Source organism: Tachypleus tridentatus, chromosome 6 (genome assembly GCF_004210375.1).
Source record: "Tachypleus tridentatus isolate NWPU-2018 chromosome 6, ASM421037v1, whole genome shotgun sequence".
Classification (NCBI taxonomy): Eukaryota; Metazoa; Arthropoda; class Merostomata; order Xiphosura; family Limulidae; genus Tachypleus; species Tachypleus tridentatus.
Window position 1 is genome coordinate 122066524 of NC_134830.1, and position 19920 is coordinate 122086443.

A 19920-nucleotide genomic window follows, 5' to 3' on the forward strand; every position below is an offset into this window, starting at 1 on the left:
AACACATTTAACCGAAGAATATATTCAACACACTTTGTATTCCAATCCCAGCTTCCTCTTGTGTTTATTGTAACACAGAGACTACAATAATGACCTCAATTCTTTGCTAGATGAAGATAAGTTAGTCTGTAAACGTAAATTAGTTTCAAAGACAAAAAAGAACAGGATGAAATATTAATGGACTGAGAAACGAACCTTAACTTACTGAAAAAATAATTGAAATGAGATGAACGTATTGGGCACAATGTTGTGGTGTACTGACCATTAAGCTTCAGACTTTACTTATGTGATCGTATAACGCAATGACACACAGCATAATCAAAGCCAAAAACATCATTTGAGTCATGTAGAGCCTATATTAAACCAGCAGTTAAAGATTAACACCAAAGTTATCACAGTAACTAGTTAGGTTTTACTTAAAATACAAAAAAGAAAGAGAAATTCCTGTCATTATTTTACTCTAACCGAGTACATTTTGTTTTTGAAGATATGTGAGTATTACAATGAAAATATTAAATATAATATCTTGCACTACCGCTTATCAGCCGCTATGCGGAAAAATCGTAAAACGTAGACATTTTCAATTGTCGTCTTTAACAAAATTACTCTTCATCAAAATACGACATCTAGCGGTAACCAAAAACTCTGTTTACTATATATCATTGTTGACTACCATCAAAAGAGAAAACATTCGTTTCGTGCTAAACCTTCTGACTTCGCTAAGTCTAAATCCCACTTCTAATATTCATCATGTCTCCAAACAAGAATAGAAAATAGATGGCAAACTTTAAATATATCTCACAATGGCTGGTATGGATTTAACACTTTTATTGATAAGTAGAAGTTGAAAGGTTGCCGGGCACACGTCTTAGGGACGAGAGTGTTAACGGGTACAGGATTGTAGGGGGCGTTGCAGTTAGATGACAGGTTATTAATTAGTATAGGTATAAAGGTGTTTCTTTATATTGGTTTAATTTTGTTTTAGTTGTTGTATAAGTAGGGCTTCTTTGATTTTGCGTTTGTTTATATTTGTTTCCCGACTTAGTATCTGGATGTTTTCTATGACTGTTATGTTTGTTTGATTTGCAGTGTTAAAAAACGTGTGGTGGTTTTTTGATTTTTTCTTCTTTGAATCTAGTTTCCATTTCTCTGCTTGTTTCTCCAATATAAAAGTCGTGGCAGTTGTTGCATTGTATTTTATAAATTATGTTGGTGTTGTGTTTGTCAGTGTAGTTTTTACATAGTATGGACTTTAGTTTTGTCCCTGGTTTTTAAATAAATTTGGTGTTTACTGGAATCTTGTGTTTTGTTATACGTTTTTTACCAAATGTTGGTTATTGTTTCGCTGATGTCGGGAACATATGGTATGCAGCAGTATAAGGTTTTGTAGTTTGTTGTATCTTGGGATTTATTGTTGTTTGTTCGTTGTTGGTCTAGATGTGCGTGTATAATTTTTTCAAGGTTTTTTGAGAGAATTTGTTGGTGTTAGTGAAGAGTTGTTTTATTTTGTCGATTTCATCATTAATTTTATCAGGTGAACATAGTTTTGTGGCTGCGTTTATTTAATTTCTTTATATGTTGAGTTTTCGTTTTGTTTCACGTGTTGAATCCCAGGGAATGTATAATCCAGTATGGGTGATTTTTCTGTGCATTTCTGTTTTGAATTGTGTAACAGTTCTAGTGATTTAGAGGTTAAGAAATGCTATTTGGTTAGTTTCTTCCTGTTCACAAGTGAACTTAATGTTGGGGTGTACAGAGTTATCGTGGTTGAAAAAACTAACTTAGACTATTAATTTGTAAAGTATTTCAACTTAATATCCCCTTCAGATAAACTGTTAACTTGTGAGGTACTTCAATTTGATATTTCCTTCAGATAGTATGTTAATGATACAGGTTTTAACAATCATTCGTCGAATGATATACAGTTTAAATCTAAGTCTCTGGTACAAAGAAATGTTTCGTTATTTGTATTTCTCTTTTTGTTGTTTTCTTTATTTTCTGTTATTCTTGTGTTTTAATTTTGATGTGACTGAAATCTCATGAACGCTCCCTTACTTTGTCGTCTTGAACAGTTGTGTTTTAGATCAGATTCATTTTCACACTATCTGAGTGACAAGTACACCATTTTAATTTTGGGATTTCTCTCACTTGGGAATAAAAGTTTTAACATTAATCCAATCAGAGTGACTTTTTTATTATTCTTAAAAACGTTTTCTTGGTTTTGGATGACTGTTTTTTATTATTTCATAGAGATCGTGTAAATTATTCAAAATGGGCCCGATGCTTAGAAATTTTTGGTTTAATTTCAACAGATAGTTTGCTTGTTTCCACAACAAAGTTACATCTGGTTATCTGTTGTGTCCACCTAGGGGGAGAGATCCCCGTATCAGTTGGTTCGTTTTGAACTTCGAGTAAAGTTACACGAGAGCTGTCTGCGCAGTGTAAGACTAGAGGGAAGGCAGCTAGACATCACCATCCACCCGCCAACTGTTGGGCTACTCTTTTTAGTAACGAATAGTGGGATTAACCGTAACATTATAACGCTCCCACAGCTGAAAGGGGCGAGCATGCATTGTGTGACGGAGATTCAAATCCTTGGATTACGAGTCGAGTGCCTTAACGACCTGGCCATGCCGCCTACTTCCCCCCACACCTACCCCGTATTAGAACGCTGTAAGTGCGACATCTTTTGCAGACTCTTACTGGCATAGTGTTGTTCGTTTATCGTTCAATTTTTAACTTCGAAAGAATATCATGTTTCTCAAGTACTGGCTTGAATGAACTTTCGTCACTTTAACATTTCAACAAAGTGAATAGTTTCGACTATAAAAAACAACGTATAGCAGAAAACTTTGAAATGGCCTTTTCAACCATTCTAGCACTTTATCGACGAAATTAATTTTATGAGTTTTCACAAACTTTCCAATCGACTACAGCTGAATAATAAAGATATAAATTATTGATTCTGAAACTTCTTTCACTAAGCCTATTTAGCAACATTCAAGACAGGAATACATAAATTACTATAAACGTAACCAAACGTTAAAGAAACTATCATAACAACGAAGGGTTTCGATTAAACTGAGACAATTTCGGAACTTTTCACGTAGACAATTATCTATCTCTCGTCTCTAACTGAAAACAATTATCTATCTCTCGTCTCTAACTGAAATGATTTCTTTCGTATTCCTTCTTAGTTAATTCGTCTTAAGTCCTAACGTCTTCCTAACTTGTCAGCAGTTTTAGATATCCATCTGGGGGTCGCTGAGTGTCGACATCAACAGAGGGCGTATTTGTCAAAAGCGAGTTTTAATAATCTAAGTGTTTCATTATCGTTACCTGTGTTCATTCTCTGGGTTAGAAGTGGTTGTAAATCATGTATAGAGTTACCTTGGAGACGAACAACACGATAACAAGGTTCGTCTAACCTACCTGGTTTACGTCTTTTCGTTTCTTAACACGAAGCTCCTTGTACAAAGTATTCAGAGAGCACAATACAGACGGATTTTTTCTTGAGCAATCAAATTCTGTTGACAGACGATGGAAAGATCTCTGTACTATGTTATCTGAATCTTAGACTCAGGAAGAGGCCTGGATTAGTCTAATCTTTAATCATATAAAGGAAGAGGAGAAAAAATATTATTTCAAACTGACTGAACATTTTTCATATCTCTAATATAATACTGATAATAAAAGGCGGAATTTAAAATATAGGTAATAATCTTGATAATGGATAAGTAATATTATATTTTATTTCTGCTGTCTTCGTGACCAGGCTCTATAAATTATTCTCATTCTAGAAGTGAAATCTATACTGATCAGTAAGTCAACAGAAACAGTAAATATAAGTAAATATATCAAAGAATCCTAGTTGAAAGATTCCATGGTATAAACAATTTTTTGTACTCACGAACATGTCAAAGACATGTTCAAATTCCAAAACTTCAACAAATTTTTAAAGAAAATAAGAAGATACTAATAAGTTATAATAACCAGAAGTGTTTTTAACTTTATGTTTAATAAAACGACTTGTCTAGCATATATTACAAAGTACAACCTTTGTGTAAATAGCATACATTGTCCGTAATATTCTACAATACCAAAACATAAATTAAAACATAAATCAGTTATTGAAATTAGAAAGTCTCTACGAACAAAAATTTACTTTTAACTATTACCACTTTCAAACTGTCTTAATCACCTGGAGTTTAATCAAACTTTTATTCTGTTTACAACTACTTTAAAATTACCTAGTTTGTTCAACAATAATACACTTACCGATGAGAGTCTAGTCGGTTCAACAGTAATACACTTACCGATGATAGTCTAGTCTGTTCAACAGTAATATAATTACCGATGATAGTCTAGTCTGTTCAACAGTAATATAGTTACCAATGATAGTATAGTATGTACAACAGTAATATACTTACCGATGATAGTCTAGTCGGTTCAACAGTAATACACTTACCGGTGATAGTCTAGTCTGTTCAACAGTAATATAATTACCAATGATAGTATAGTATGTACAACAGTAATATACTTACCGATGATAGTCTAGTCTGTTCAACAGTAATATAATTACCAATGATAGTATAGTATGTACAACAGTAATACAATTACCGATGATAGTCTAGTCTGTTCAACAGTAATATAATTACCAATGATAGTATAGTATGTACAACAGTAATACACTTACCAATAAAGTATAGTTTGTTCTACAGCAATACACATACCAATCAAAGTCTGGTCTATTCAACAGTAATATACTTATCAGAAATAGTCTAGACCATAAACAGTAATATACTTATCAGAAATAGTCTAGACCATAAACAGTAATATACATACCAAAGATAGTATATTCTGTTCAACAGTAATATGCTTACCAACGACATTATAGTGTGTTCAACAGTAATATACATAACCATGATAGTTTAATCTGTTTAACAGTAATATACTTAACAATGATAGTCCTGACCAAAAGAGTAATATTCTAACCAGTGATAGTCCAGACCGTCAACAGTAATATATATACCAATGATAGTCTTGTTTGTTCAACAGTAATATACTTCCAGTGATAGTCTCGTCTGTTCAACAGTAATATACTTACAGATGATAGTCTAATCTGTTCAACAGTAATATACTAACCAATGATAGTATAGTCTGTTCAACAGTAATATACTTACTGATAACATTATAGACTGTTCAACAGTAATATACTTACCAATGACAGTATAGCCTTTTTAACAGTAATATACATAACAATGATAGTCTAGTCTGTTCAAGAGTAAAATATTTTCAGTGATAGTCTAGACCGTCAACAATAATATACTTTTCAATGACAATATTGTCTTTTAACAGTAATATACCAACGAATGATACTCTAGTCTGTTCAACAGCAATATTCTAACCAGTGATAGTCTAGACCGTCAACAGTAATATACATACCAATGATAGTATAGTCTGCTCAATAGAAATGCACTTATCAATGATAGTATATACTCTTCAACAGTAGTATACTCATCAATGCTTGTTTAGTCTGTTTAACAGTAATATACATGTCAGTGATAATCTAATCTCTTCATCAGTAATATACTTACAGATGATAATCTAGTCTGTTCAACAGTAATATACTTCCAGTGATAGTTTAGACCGTCAACAGTAATATACATACCAATGATAGTATAGTCATTTCAAAAGTAATATTCTTACAGATCATAGTTTAGTTCGTCAACGGTCAATTCTCTATTATGACCAGCCATTTTTATATGTGGTCCTTTAATAAATACAGGTTTTTTTTTAAATCACTTTATATATGTAACCATAGAACCATCTAAATAAATTAGTCCCCGTGTTATGATTTGTGAAATTCAAGTCAAGAACCTCTTATTTAATCTTCACGTTATTTCAGTATGCATATTGAACCATCTAAACGACCCCTTTGTAGTAAGACCGGTTGTCTACACGTTAAACAGCAACAAGGATAGTGTTGGAATATATTTCTGCTACCAAAGATCGCTGTTGTAAGTTGTTTTTTTGTTGTTGTTGTTTGTTGTTTACGGATGTTCAGTTAGTTACTTGAAGGTTATTTTCTCACGTCATCTTTAATTTTGAAATTTGACCAGCAGTCAACCTGAGGTTTAATTTTGTCTGCTATAACAGTGGTATTTGACTGTCACGCTTATAACGCAACCAAGACCGCAAAATCTGGTGCGCGTTTTCTTCTTTTCCCTAAAAAAACTTTGGCTGGCACTCTGACCCTTCTGTAATTTCGTTTACTTGATAAAGTATAGGAATCTTCCCTCTCTGTCGTGGCTCACTCAGCATGGTCAGGTGGTTAAGGCGCTCGAGTCATGGTATGAGGGTCGTTGGATCGATCCTCGTTCCACCAAAACATGCTCGCCCTTTTAGTCTTGAGAGCGTTGCAATGTAACAGTCAATCCCACTATTCGTTTGTAAAAGATTAGCCCAAGAGTTGGTGATGGGTTATGATGACTAGCCCCTCTAGTGTTACACTGATAAATTAGGGACAGCAAGCTCAAATATCCCTAGTGCGAACATCAGGATCAAACAAACTAAATAAACGTAGTAGTGTTTTGAAATACTAAAATCAAGAATTTTTCATCTGATTCCAAAACACATTCGAACTCGGGTTTACCTTATTCACAGTTATTTACCATCATAAGTGCAGTGACTATTTCTGATGGTATTAAATATCTTGTTTAATATAAGGACTTAGCATGATAGTGGCGATTAAGACTTTTTTCACCTGTGTGGTCGTTATAAGCTGACGGGCAGTTCCATTTTTCGTTAGCTAAGAGTAACCCTTAGAGTTGGTGTTAATTAGCTGTTTTACCTCTAATCCACGTCGAAAATAGTAAAGGCTCGTGTAGATATCTCTAGAATACGACATTTAAGAAGCAAACAAATGAAATATATATCCACGAAATATTCCGCTTATGAAATTAGTGCGTGAATATTAACTGGAAGACATTATTATAAATTTAATTCACAAATTTCTAAACACTTCCCAAAATCAGTTTAATTATGCTTCATTTTTAGGCCTATATATCAAGAACTTATAATAACAGCATTTATTTAAGCTAACACTAGTTAATTTGGGGCATTAAGTAAGTATACTATACTCCTTTTGTCTTACTGTCATTAACACTGTTGGTTAAAATGTTTAATATATCCATTTTTTTAAATACTTAATGCTATATTCCTATCATAAACACTATTTTTTTATGGTTAACTTATAATATGGATCTTGAATTAATGTTAAATTCCTAAGGTGTTAAACTTCGTGAGATATTATTGGATTTACGGCCGAAAATATCGTTAACGGTAAGTACCAAACTGATGAAACAATGCATTATAATTTCTGTAAGTACAGCCGTATCAGTAAGATATTTGTTTATTTGTACTCATTACTAGCTCCAATTTTGATATAAAGTGGAAGTTTTCTGTCATTGGAACTTAATAATAACTACAAGCGAAACATAACTTTCAGGGAAAAGAGAACGTTAATTTTTAATTTAATATTAGTTTTATCAATTTTTCTCATCTCTTCATCATAATATTTAACGAAACGTGTACGATCATTCTTATTAGTTTTATTGTTGTCTAAGTCTGTTTCCACAAGATTATAAGTTGTGTTTTATAATTTTACAGGTGGCACAATGCTTCAAAGTGCAAACTTACAGTGTATACCATTTGTGATAGGTCTGTAACAATGTTAAAACTACATCTTGCTAACAAACAAAAATATTCGTGGTAGGTATGTAACAATGTTAAAACTACATCTTACTAACAAACTAAACTTTTCATGGTAGGTCTGTAACAATGTTAAAACCACATCTTACTAACAAACTAAACGATTCGTGACAGGTTGCTTAATAATAAGAAATGTTACCAAAGCAATTTCGCATCATTATCAAAACAATAAAATATAAATTATGAACAAAATAACCTAATATGAACTTTTCACACGGATTAAAATAGACTACAATATGGTTGATAGCAGAGTTATAATTTTATTAATTTAGTTCTTTCATGTAAACGCAATGTTTCTACTGGTTTTATTTGTTTTGAATTTCGCCCAAGGCTACACGAAGGCTATCTGCGCTAGCTGTTCCTAATTTAGTAGGCCTGGCATGGCCTAGCGCGTAAGGCGTGTGACTCGTAATCCTAGGGTCGCGGGTTCGCGCCCGCGTCGCGCCAAATATGCTCGCCCTCTCAGCCGTGGGGGCGTTATAATGTTACGTTCAATCCCACTATTCGTTGGTAAAAGAGTAGCCCAAGAGTTGGCGGTGGGTGGTGATGACTAGCTGCCTTCTAGTCTTACACTGCTAAATTAGGGACGGCTAGCACAGATAGCCCTCGAGTTGCTTTGTGCGAAATTCCAAAACAAACAAATCCTAATTTTAACTATATCCAAATCATTTAATATAACGGCAGGAGTGCCCCAAGGATCAGTCCTCTCTCCACTTCTATACATAATTTTCGTCAGTGACATATCTTTTCCAAATCTAACATACACACACAACTCACAATACGCAGATGACATCGCAATCTGGAGCACCTCCAGAAACCTAGTAATGGCCATGTCTCGCGTACAAGAATCACTAAACAACGTCTCAACATGGAGCAACAAGTGGAGAGTCGTGTTAAATCCAACAAAAACACATGCAATCACCTTCTATAGAAAACTAAAGAAGCAAAGAAAAAATCTAGAAAAAATAAAACTATCACTTGGAAACACAATCATTAACATGAGCAAGAACATCACATTCCTTGGCGTCACTTTCGACACAAAACTAACATGGAAAAAACATATAAACAATATACACTCATTAATCAGAAAAAGGATTTCATATCTAAAGACTATAACTGGTAGACAATCGAAATGCGCACCGAACACCATTATACAAATATACAAGGCTTACATCCGTCCACTAATAGAGTACGGATGTCAAGTAACATACAATATGTCAAACAACACACTCCAGAAAATCCAAGTGCAACAAAACAGAATATTAAAATCTGCATTCAACCTACCATCATTTACGCCAACAAATTATCAACACCAAATTAGTAATTTACCAACTATAAGAGATAGAATAACAGAACTTTCTCTCAAATATTATCTAAAAGCAGAAAATAGAAACAAACTAACGGCATCACTACACAAATTATCAAGTGCACCAACAAAATACATATCACCTTACAACATATTTCAAGAATCACAATCCACTCAATAAAGAATCTAAATAAATAAAATCCATGTCATTAACATAAATTCCTTTTTTTCAGGTACAGGGCACACGACAGGCAAAACTTTCGGCGCCTGTCCTGTGAAAGTGGGTTTTCTCGGGGCACTCCCGTTTCCCCCCACATCAAAATCTTTAGGCATTGGATTTCTAGTTCCTAGCCCAGGCAACTCTTTTGCCAGACCCTGAATCGTGCCGTTTGATTTGATCTGGATTTGAATGAATTATATTCATGTTCACATCTGCTCAACTTCTTCCTTTCGGGACAGGTCCCGGCCTTTCTTTCCGCTGCTGCCTTTGCCTCCACCCAAGACAACATTTAGAGAGACATCCTCCACCCAAAAAGTCAAGAATAATAACAATAATTAATTTATTAAATAAAATAAAATAAAAAAACTACCACTTAATCTTAATAACAATCCACGAAAGGGGACGAAGAGGAACCAGAACGTTCCTGAACACCCCGGTTGGGGAGAGACCTCTTCTGATTTCTCTCTCTCTAAACTGAACCCCTGCCACGTTAGTTTAGTTTAGTTTAGTTAATCCTAATTTAGCAGTATAAGACTAGAGGGAAGACAGCTAGTCATCACCACCCGTCGCCAACTTCTGGGCTACTCTTTTACGAACGAATAGTGGGATTGACCATAACTTTATAACGTCCCCATGGCTGAAAGGGCAAGCATGTTAGGTGTGATGGGGATTTGAACCTGCGACCCTTGGATTACGAGTTGAGTGCCTATTTCTACTGATCTTCAGAAAATATTATAAAGTTGATTATGTTTTTCATAGCAATAGAAATTTCTGTACAACTGTTGGTATTTATAAGAAATTCTTAAACAAAGTTTCTTTAAGTACAGTGATGTTGTCAGGTTTGCTTTTTTTGTGATATAATAAACAATATTTTTCATTATTTTATTTTTATCTCAAGCTGTATTCTTTGTATCTTTATGTATTACATACATAAATCTAACATACGTTAATCTAACATGCTAACTTATTTGTTAGATATTAAACCTGCTTTATTTACCCGTAGCACGCCCTCTGGCGGCGTTACGTAAGTTTGAAGAACTGTGTCCTCGTGAGACCAGTGGGTGCGTCACCCTGACTGCTATTCCCGCTGCTCCGGAAGTGGGTGACGCAGTCAAGGGCATGATCACTGGCGCTCCTTACTTTTCAAAATAAATAACCTATTGAAAAAAATTGATAACAAATGGAAGTTCGAGAAAGTAAGAAGAGATATGAAAATTGAAAAATAGCATAACAGATGTTTTCAAATATTCTTTTATAAAAAGAGAAATCGTAGTAACCAAGAAAATAGGTGACGTGATTCTGGGGAAAAGAAAATAGACTTTAATATCAGTCTTATTTCTAACAAATATATTATTCACAGGGCACAAATTAACACTAATGCCTGTTCTATTTTGTTTCATAAACTTGAAAATAATTATAACGATCTGATAATATATCATACGACAGAAAATAACCTATCTTTACATAATTGTGTAAATTGCTTTGTTTGGACAGATTTAGTATAGCAGTACATCATTGGTCACGTGACAAAGGCAGATTCGAGCCTGACTGAGACACTTCGGTACTTACGAAGTTGAGTATATTCACGTGACATTATCAGCAAAAATAAGAATTATACGAGTAAGAATTATCAAATTACTGACTCTTTCTCTAAGGTTTGTTGGTACCTGGAATTTAACTAGGTTTTTTGGCTTATATCCTTAATATTAGATCTATAAGAAACAAAAACAAGTTTCTATAGATGATAACCGTAGAACTTACTTGTGTCTCACTTTTTTCACAAAAACAGTTGAAGATGTCGCTATGCTTGGTTGGAAAGTAACACATTTGAAGACAGTTCATTTATAGTCACTGCCGTCTTGTCATGCTTGGTTATACATCAAATCTGTAATAAATATTAATACGTTAATATCTTAGGTTATAAACTACGCATATTGTTATTCCAGTGTTCACTTTGTTCTTTAAGAAGTCTCCAAGCTCTCTTATGTAACGGTTTTGAAAACACGTTTCAAGCAGTTCTTATCAGACGCAGCTTCCAAACTATCTGACATGACGTACAAACTAAAGATATTCTTTCATCCTGTTTTAGTTCGTGGAAGACTGAAAACACAAGTCTTAATCATATCTAACCATCTTAACACACTAAACACAAGCTTTCATCATATCTAACCGTCTTAACACATTGTAAATACAAGTCTTCATCATATCTAACCGCCTTTAACACATTGTAAATACAAGTCTTGATCTTATCTAACCACCTTAACACATTCTAAACACAAGTCTTGATCATATCTAACCACCTTAACACATTCTAAACACAAGTCTTGATCATATTTAACTGCCTTTACAAAGACTATAAACGCATGTCTCATTCAGAAGATGTAATCACCTCATGCTAACAACTTTGTAGAATGTTTGTAAAGTTCGTGAAGAAGGTGGTTAAACGTTGAGCAAATATAAACGTGAAATCCATCTGTAGTTACCAATCATTTTTATCATGTAGAAAATTTAGTTTGTACTTATTTTTGCCATGAAAGGAAGACAAAATAATAGTTTAGGGTCTCTTCTTTAAATCTGATATTTTACGACCAGGAATTAAGGTTTATATTTTCAATATTGTAATAAAAACAGCATGCTATCTGTTGCTGAGTCAGACCAAACACCTGTTTTAACCAAATCCGACAGGTGAGGATCTACGAGGTTCAAGGTGTAACGACTTCTTTAAGTATTAAAAACAGGAAATAACCGTTTGTATCAGGAAAAGTTTCGAAACCGAAGTGATGATTAGTGTGTGTTAAAAAGTAGTAAATGCAACATTTAAACTCTAAAGTTAATGTGAACGTTGAAGAATACGTTATGAAGATAAGAATGTAAATCAACTGCAGTATCTGACATTCTGAGTAACTAACTACAAGCAGATCTTGGTCTGCTTTTAACCTTTTTGATTAGTTACTTCAGCACAAAACTTTTCAATGGCAGGGACAGAACCACGAATCTTATCGTACAACGTATTTTCTGACGTTGCTCTCGAAATGTTACATTAAATACAACATTTTAATAAATATTTCAAAAAAAGGAAGAAGAGCAGTCGAAAGAAAAAAATTCTTCACATGAAAGTAAACACGTGGCAAAATTTGATTTGCTAATAAATTGTGATATTACACAGGGAGATTTTTCATTGGTTAATTAAGGAAGAAAAGAATAATTTAAATTTTGATCTGTTACCGCACATCTCGAAACAAGAGAGAAAGAAAATGTCATACACGATCCAACACAAATAAAATTTCCCCCGTGAATCTTAAAAATAAAACTTTATTTCAAGTGTAACTTTCATGAGACCTAACAACTGAAGTCGAAAACGTAATGTTTAAAAGCTTCGTAACTTGTTTTTATTCGCAAGATTCGGCTATTTTAACTTCTTGTTTCGTTATTAAAGAAGTTATAGTTTTAAGACGTACTGATGTTAAAGATTATAACAAGAAAACTGAAAATAAACAAAGAATGTCCAAAAATACATCAAGTTCATTATGAACTATAGCTGATTTAGCAACTAATTATGAACTGAAGCTGATTTTAGAACTAATTATGAACTATACCTGATTTTAGTATCTAATTATCAACAGTACTTGATTTTAGAACTAATTATGAGCTGTAGCTGATTTTAGAACTAATTATAAACTGTAACCGATTTTAGAACTAATTATGAACTATAACTGACTTTAGTAGCCTAATTATGAGCTGTAGTTGATTTTAGTAGCTAATTATGAACAATACCTGATTTTAGGACTAATTATGAAGTGTACCGGATGTTAGTAGCTAAATACGAACTATAACTGATTTTACTACCTAAACATGAACCATACCGGATTTTAGTAACTAATTATGAATTACAGTTCATTATAGTAGCTAATAATGAGCTATATTTTATTTTAGTGGCTAATTATTAACTATACCTGATTTTACTAGCTAATTATCAACTACACCTGATTTTAAGATTAAGTATGAACTATACCGGATCTTAGTAGCTAATTATGAACTGCAATTTATTTTAGTAGCTAATTACGAACTATACCTGATTTTTTTGACTAATTATGAACTCTACCGGAATTTAGGGACAAATTTGGAACTATATCTTATTTAATAGCTAATTATGAACTATATTTTATTTTAGTAACTAATTATTAACTATACCGGATTTTAGTAGCTAATTAAGAATTACAATTCATTATAGTAGCTAATTATGAAATATACTGTAATTTTGTAGCTAATTATGAACTATAGCTGATTTTAGTAGCTAATTATGAACTATACCTTATTTTAGTAGCTAATTATGAACTATACCGGATTTTAGTAGCTAATTAAGAATTACCATTCATTATAGAAACTAATTATGAACTATACTTGAATTTAGTAGCTAATTTCCAAAACTTGGTTTTTATTTAGATTAAATCGTTTATATGCACCGACAATCAGCTTCTATTTTGTTTACTGGATCTGTTTGATATTTTGTCACCACAACCAGAACATTGTATTTACAGATCTGGTTACCGTAGCCACTCAACCTTGCTGCTTTTGTTATGATCAGATGGGTAGTATCACAACCAAGAACTTTCAACTAAACGTTCTCAGTAGATGTAGCTACATTCACCAAACGTATTTAGCATCTGTGGCTATTCAGTGTATTGTCATTACAAGTCTCATGTCACTCAACTCCCAAATCTCAATAGTAAAGATCTCTGCAGTGTATCGTTATTTCAAGTCCAGTGTCATTCAACTATCAAACCTCAATAGTAAAGAACTATACAGTTAAGTATTTAAATTTCATCTATAATCCTTTAGATAATAATACTAAAATGTCAGTGAAAAACTTGAGTTAGAAATTGCTATAACCTAAAGCTTAAAACCAAACCATATTTTAATAAAAGACTATTATATACCTCTATCGGTTTGACAAACAAAGAAATCAACATATTTCGTATCTTAAAATAAATAAATAGAAATTATTACGTCATGTCTTTTATAGATTGAAGTACGAATTATTATTAGAAAAGTCTGGAGCGTACAAAGCAGTAAATTAAATTTGTTTTGAAAAGTTAGATTCAAGAATGTCGATGGCTGATTATAAATCAAAATATTTTGAATTTTTTCTTTTCGAATAATGTGTTATTTTTTCCTTTCCTGCGTGATATATATATTATAATTATTGTATAACACACACTTTTAATTAAATAATAGTTAATAATGTAATTGAAACTTGCCAAACAACAGTTGGAATGTTTTAATAAATATATTAAAATTAATCCAACATTTTACAACTGTTACTTCTGTTGATTATAGTTAAAGGAATCGTTACTTTGAAACATCAATCATGTTAAATATGTATTTAATAATTATTTGTAGATGTTACGTATAATAGTGATGAATTGGTTATGTAAATAACGTGATGGATGAATATGTTCTTATTCCTGGTTATTTGGTGTCAAACGTGTAAAAACCGGTTCGATTGCTTTAATAACAAGTCTCTGTCTAATATTGTATTGTGTGTATATATATATGTTTGTGTGTGTAGATCTTTCTTTAAAACGTTTACCGAATTATACTTTTATCCTGAAATAAACTTAACTACTCTTTTTTTTTTCAGTTACTCTATGTTCAGATAACACATAAAGTGTTGTTTACTCGTGAGCTGTCATCAGACAACACCCAGAACATAGCTGTACATTGCCCATTGTTGAGGCTTGTAATAACTCGGCAACAGATAACAGAGGAAACGTCTTTTTATTGTTGGATATTGTCTATTGTTAAAGTTTATACTAATTACATGCACACTTTTAACTTCTAAACGATAGCAATATTTTGTTCTAAGTTAATTTCAGGTCCAATCATTTGTAAGAAGAGTTACAATCATCTCAGAGTTTATGACTTGAAATCTGATGCCTTATTTGGGATAAAGGTAATGCCTCACCCAAATATTTATAATACATTTTACTTTTTATGAATTTTTAAGACATCTTGAAAGTTTGTTTGTTTCAAAGAGAGAATATAATTAGGTAGATAATTTGATAATTATAGCTTGAATTTTTCAAGGTTAGAAAGAAATGGTTTTGTTTCAATAAAACAGTTGTCAAACATATTTTTAAGTGGAACACAAGATATTAAAATTTTTCAAAAAATTATTACAAAATATATAAGACATACTTGTACGAACAAAAAATAATTTTGTCTGAACACAAAACAAACAAACAAATCAATTCATGTAAAGAAAAACTTAGAATAATTGTTTACAACTGAAACAATGCTAAAAAAATTCATGAATATTTATAAAAATTAGAGATTATTCTGGTGGTTGACTTCATTTGATTACCACATTCAAGTCTGATAATTGCTCACAGAGCAACGTCAGGTTTTTGTAACAAAGTACCAAATTTTTGAAAAACTATATTTACAATTAGCAAAGCAACATCAAAAGTAAGTTTGTTTTAAATCGAGAGTCGGTAATCATGGAAGACAGACATATTCTTGGATCCGTCTTATTTTTTGTAAGAAATTCTGCTACATATACAAATATTTTCTTACGAAAAGAAACCTGTTGAAACGAGAATTCTTAATACATGCCCTCTGGCTCAGCGAGACGTTTGAGGGCTAATTTTGTGGCAGACAGAACGTTGTATTGCTGCTCAATTAAAAATAAGCTATTACCAGTAAATTTTCTAGTGTGTTACTGAGGGCTAACAACAGCGAACCCATTCGAATCTTTAACCTCCAAGTTTCAGTTCACGTTCAAGTGAACCGTAACTAATGTCACAGCTGGATAACAAAACTAACACAAAAGCAGATCCTATCTAATTGATCTCAATGAACTCTGGACCTCACTGGCTACATCTGAGATCTTAAACTGATTGGAATGGATTATTACACCATTCACTCTTTCTTTCATACGAGTTGACAATTTTCTTTTAGTGGAAATTATATAATTTTGCTAACATGAGAATCAGGTGAGTTTATAAACAATATTTAATAACATCGAGGTTGGAATATGGTTGCAAACCGCAAATACAAACATAAAAAATTCCAGATGACAATTCGGACATTACTTCAAAGAATATCATTCAACTGATTTCTCGTAACCAAAAAATATTTACTATTATATATTATAAAATAATGATTACAGGATGCTTTGAAACGTTAACTATAGTCGACTTACTTTGTTTATTCGTATAATCAACAAGTATTCTATCATTGAAATAGATAGGGAATCATTTCTATCCATGAATGCTTTGACATTACCGAACTATAAATTTATCAGATATCTTTTATGCACGATGAAACAGTATCCTAATTAAGTGTTTTTTGGTATAAAACTATCATATTTTGTATTTAGAAAATAGAATTATTAATGCAACTCATATCAAAACCTCAAAATACCTGTTGCCTTTTAGAAAAAGTCCTGCAAACCATTTTCACCTCAAGCATTAATATCTGTAATATTTCTACGTAAAACATATTCTGTTTGGAATGTATAACTTGTGTACCGACTGGTACAATAGTACGTTATATGGTTCTGATATCACACCTATGTTAATAATGGTACAAACAACGTGCCACCCAGTGACTTTCATGGCGAGTTTTTTGTATTGTCTTCCAAAGCAAAGTGATTATAGGCGACACCTACCGTGGTAACATAAAGGTGGATATAGGTGACACCTGCTGTGTTGAAATAAAGGTGAATATAGCGGACCCCTGCCGTAGTGAAATAAAGATGAATATAAGCGACACCTACCGTGATGAAATAAAGGTGAAAGTAGACGACACCTGCATTACTCAAATGATATAAATGAAAAACACGAGGATTAGTGGCAGAGCGAAAATCTCTAGAAACGGGGTTTCGATATCCGTAATGAAAACAGTACAGATACTCTTTGTGCAGCTTTGTGTTATATTAATATCTGATAATTATAAAATTGTTCATAAAATATTCCAGTAATACACAGCTACGAGATACGTAATAGACAGGTATACTTTGGTATTTTAGTTTTAAAAATTCATGACGTAACAGTATGCGAAGTGTGGCGTAACAAGTGATTAGTAAATAATTACTGAGTAACTCATGTTATGATAACTACGTTTATCGTATTTGTCTAACTTCACAAATCATCTATAAAAACTCTTAATACATTCAGTGACCTAACAAGTATCATCAGCAAGCAACAATAACTCACAACTTGTGAACTACCAATGTTATAGATGTCAGTAACTAAATCACTACTGATGACTACCAATACCATTGATATCACTAACTCACTACTTGTGAACTACCATTACTATTGATATCAGTAACAAATTCACTACTTGTGAACTACAAATACTATTAATACCTGTAAGAAATTCACTACTGAAGACTACCGATACTACTGATATCACTAACTAATCCACTGCTTCCGAACTACCATACCAAAACTATTGATATCAGTGACTAATTCACTACTTGTTAACTACCAATACTATTAATATAAATAATTACTTCACTACTTGTGAACTACCCAAACTATTGATATCAGGAACTAATTCACTTCTGATGAACTACCAGTAAAATTGATATCAGTAACTAATACACTATCTGTAAACTACCAATATTATTAATGTCAATAATTAATTCACTACTGTGAACTACCGACACTATTAACTTCAATAATAGATCTACTTCCTGTGAACTGCAAATAATATTTATATCAGTAACAAATTCATTATTGATGAACTACCAATACTATAGATATCAGGCACTAATTCACTACTTGTGAACTATCAATACTATTAATGTCATTAGCTATTTCACTACTTGTAAACTTCCATTACAACTGATATCAGTAACTAATTCACTATTGATAAGCTACCAATACTATAGATATCAGGCACTAATTCACTACTTGTGAACTATCAATACTATTAATGTCATTAGCTATTTCACTACTTGTAAACTTCCATTACAACTGATATCAGTAACTAATTCACTATTGATAAGCTACCAATACTATAGATATCAGGCACTAATTCACTACTTGTGAACTATCAATACTATTAATGTCATTAGCTATTTCACTACTTGTAAACTTCCATTACAACTGATATCAGTAACTAATTCACTATTGATAAGCTACCAATACTATAGATATCAGGCACTAATTCACTACTTGTGAACTATCAATACTATTAATGTCATTAGCTATTTCACTACTTGTAAACTTCCATTACAACTGATATCAGTAACTAATTCACTATTGATAAGCTACCAATACTACTGATATCACTAACTAATCCACTGCTTCCGAACTACCATACCAAAACTATTGATATCAGTGACTAATTCACTACTTGTTAACTACCAATACTATTAATATAAATAATTACTTCACTACTTGTGAACTACCCAAACTATTGATATCAGGAACTAATTCACTTCTGATGAACTACCAGTAAAATTGATATCAGTAACTAATACACTATCTGTAAACTACCAATATTATTAATGTCAATAATTAATTCACTACTGTGAACTACCGACACTATTAACTTCAATAATAGATCTACTTCCTGTGAACTGCAAATAATATTTATATCAGTAACAAATTCATTATTGATAAGCTACCAATACTATAGATATCAGGTACTAATTCACTACTTGTGAACTATCAATACTATTAATGTCATTAGCTATTTCACTACTTGTAAACTTCCATTACAACTGATATCAGTAACTAATTCACTATTGATGAACTACCAATGCTATAGATATCAGGTACTAATTCATTACTTGTCAACTACCCGTATCAGGTACTAATTCATTACTTGTCAACTACCCGTATCAGGTACTAATTCATTACTTGTCAACTACCCGTACTGTTAGTGTAAATAATTAATTCACTACTTGTGATATAGATATCAGAAATACCAATATTATTAATGTCAATAACTAATTCACGACTTGTGAACATCAATAGAATTGATATCTCTAACTAATTCACTACCAATAATATAGCTACCAGTAGCTAATTTACTATTGGTGAACTACTAATACTGTTAATGTCAATAACTAATTCACTACTTCTAAACTACCAATACTGCTGATCTAAAAGACTAATTCACTACTTGTGAACTACCAATACTATTGATATCAGAGACTAATTCACTTCTTGTGAGCTCTCAATACTATTGATATCAGTAGCTATTTCTCTATTTGCGAACTAGGAATAATATTAATGTCAATAACTAATTCACTATTTGTAAACTATCAATACTATAGATATCAGTGGCTAATTCACTATTTGTGAAATACCAATACTATTAATGTTAATAATTAATTCACTACTTGGGAACTACCAATAATATTAACGTCAAAGACTAATTCACTACTTGTGAGTTACCAATACTTATAATGTCGTTAACTAATTCACTACTATTAAAGTACCAATACTATCAGTGACTAAATCACTACTTGTGAACTACCAATACTATTGATATCAGTGATTAATGCCCTACTTTGAACTTCCAATATTATAGATATCAGTGACTAATTCAGAACTTGTGAACTACCAATATTGTTGATATTAGTGACTACTTCGCTATT

At 32.1% G+C, this 19920-nt stretch overlaps 1 long non-coding RNA gene across 1 annotated transcript in view; it reads left to right on the forward strand.

Moving 5' to 3' along the window:
- LOC143253485 (uncharacterized) overlaps window positions 1–15347 on the forward strand; it is a 32995-nt gene extending 17648 nt beyond the window's left edge. The window contains exons 2-3 of the long non-coding RNA XR_013029666.1: window positions 13838–14104; window positions 14941–15347. This is a non-coding gene — a long non-coding RNA (uncharacterized LOC143253485). The remainder of the gene's footprint in view (window positions 1–13837; window positions 14105–14940) is intronic.
- Window positions 15348–19920: the final 4573 nt, after the last annotated feature.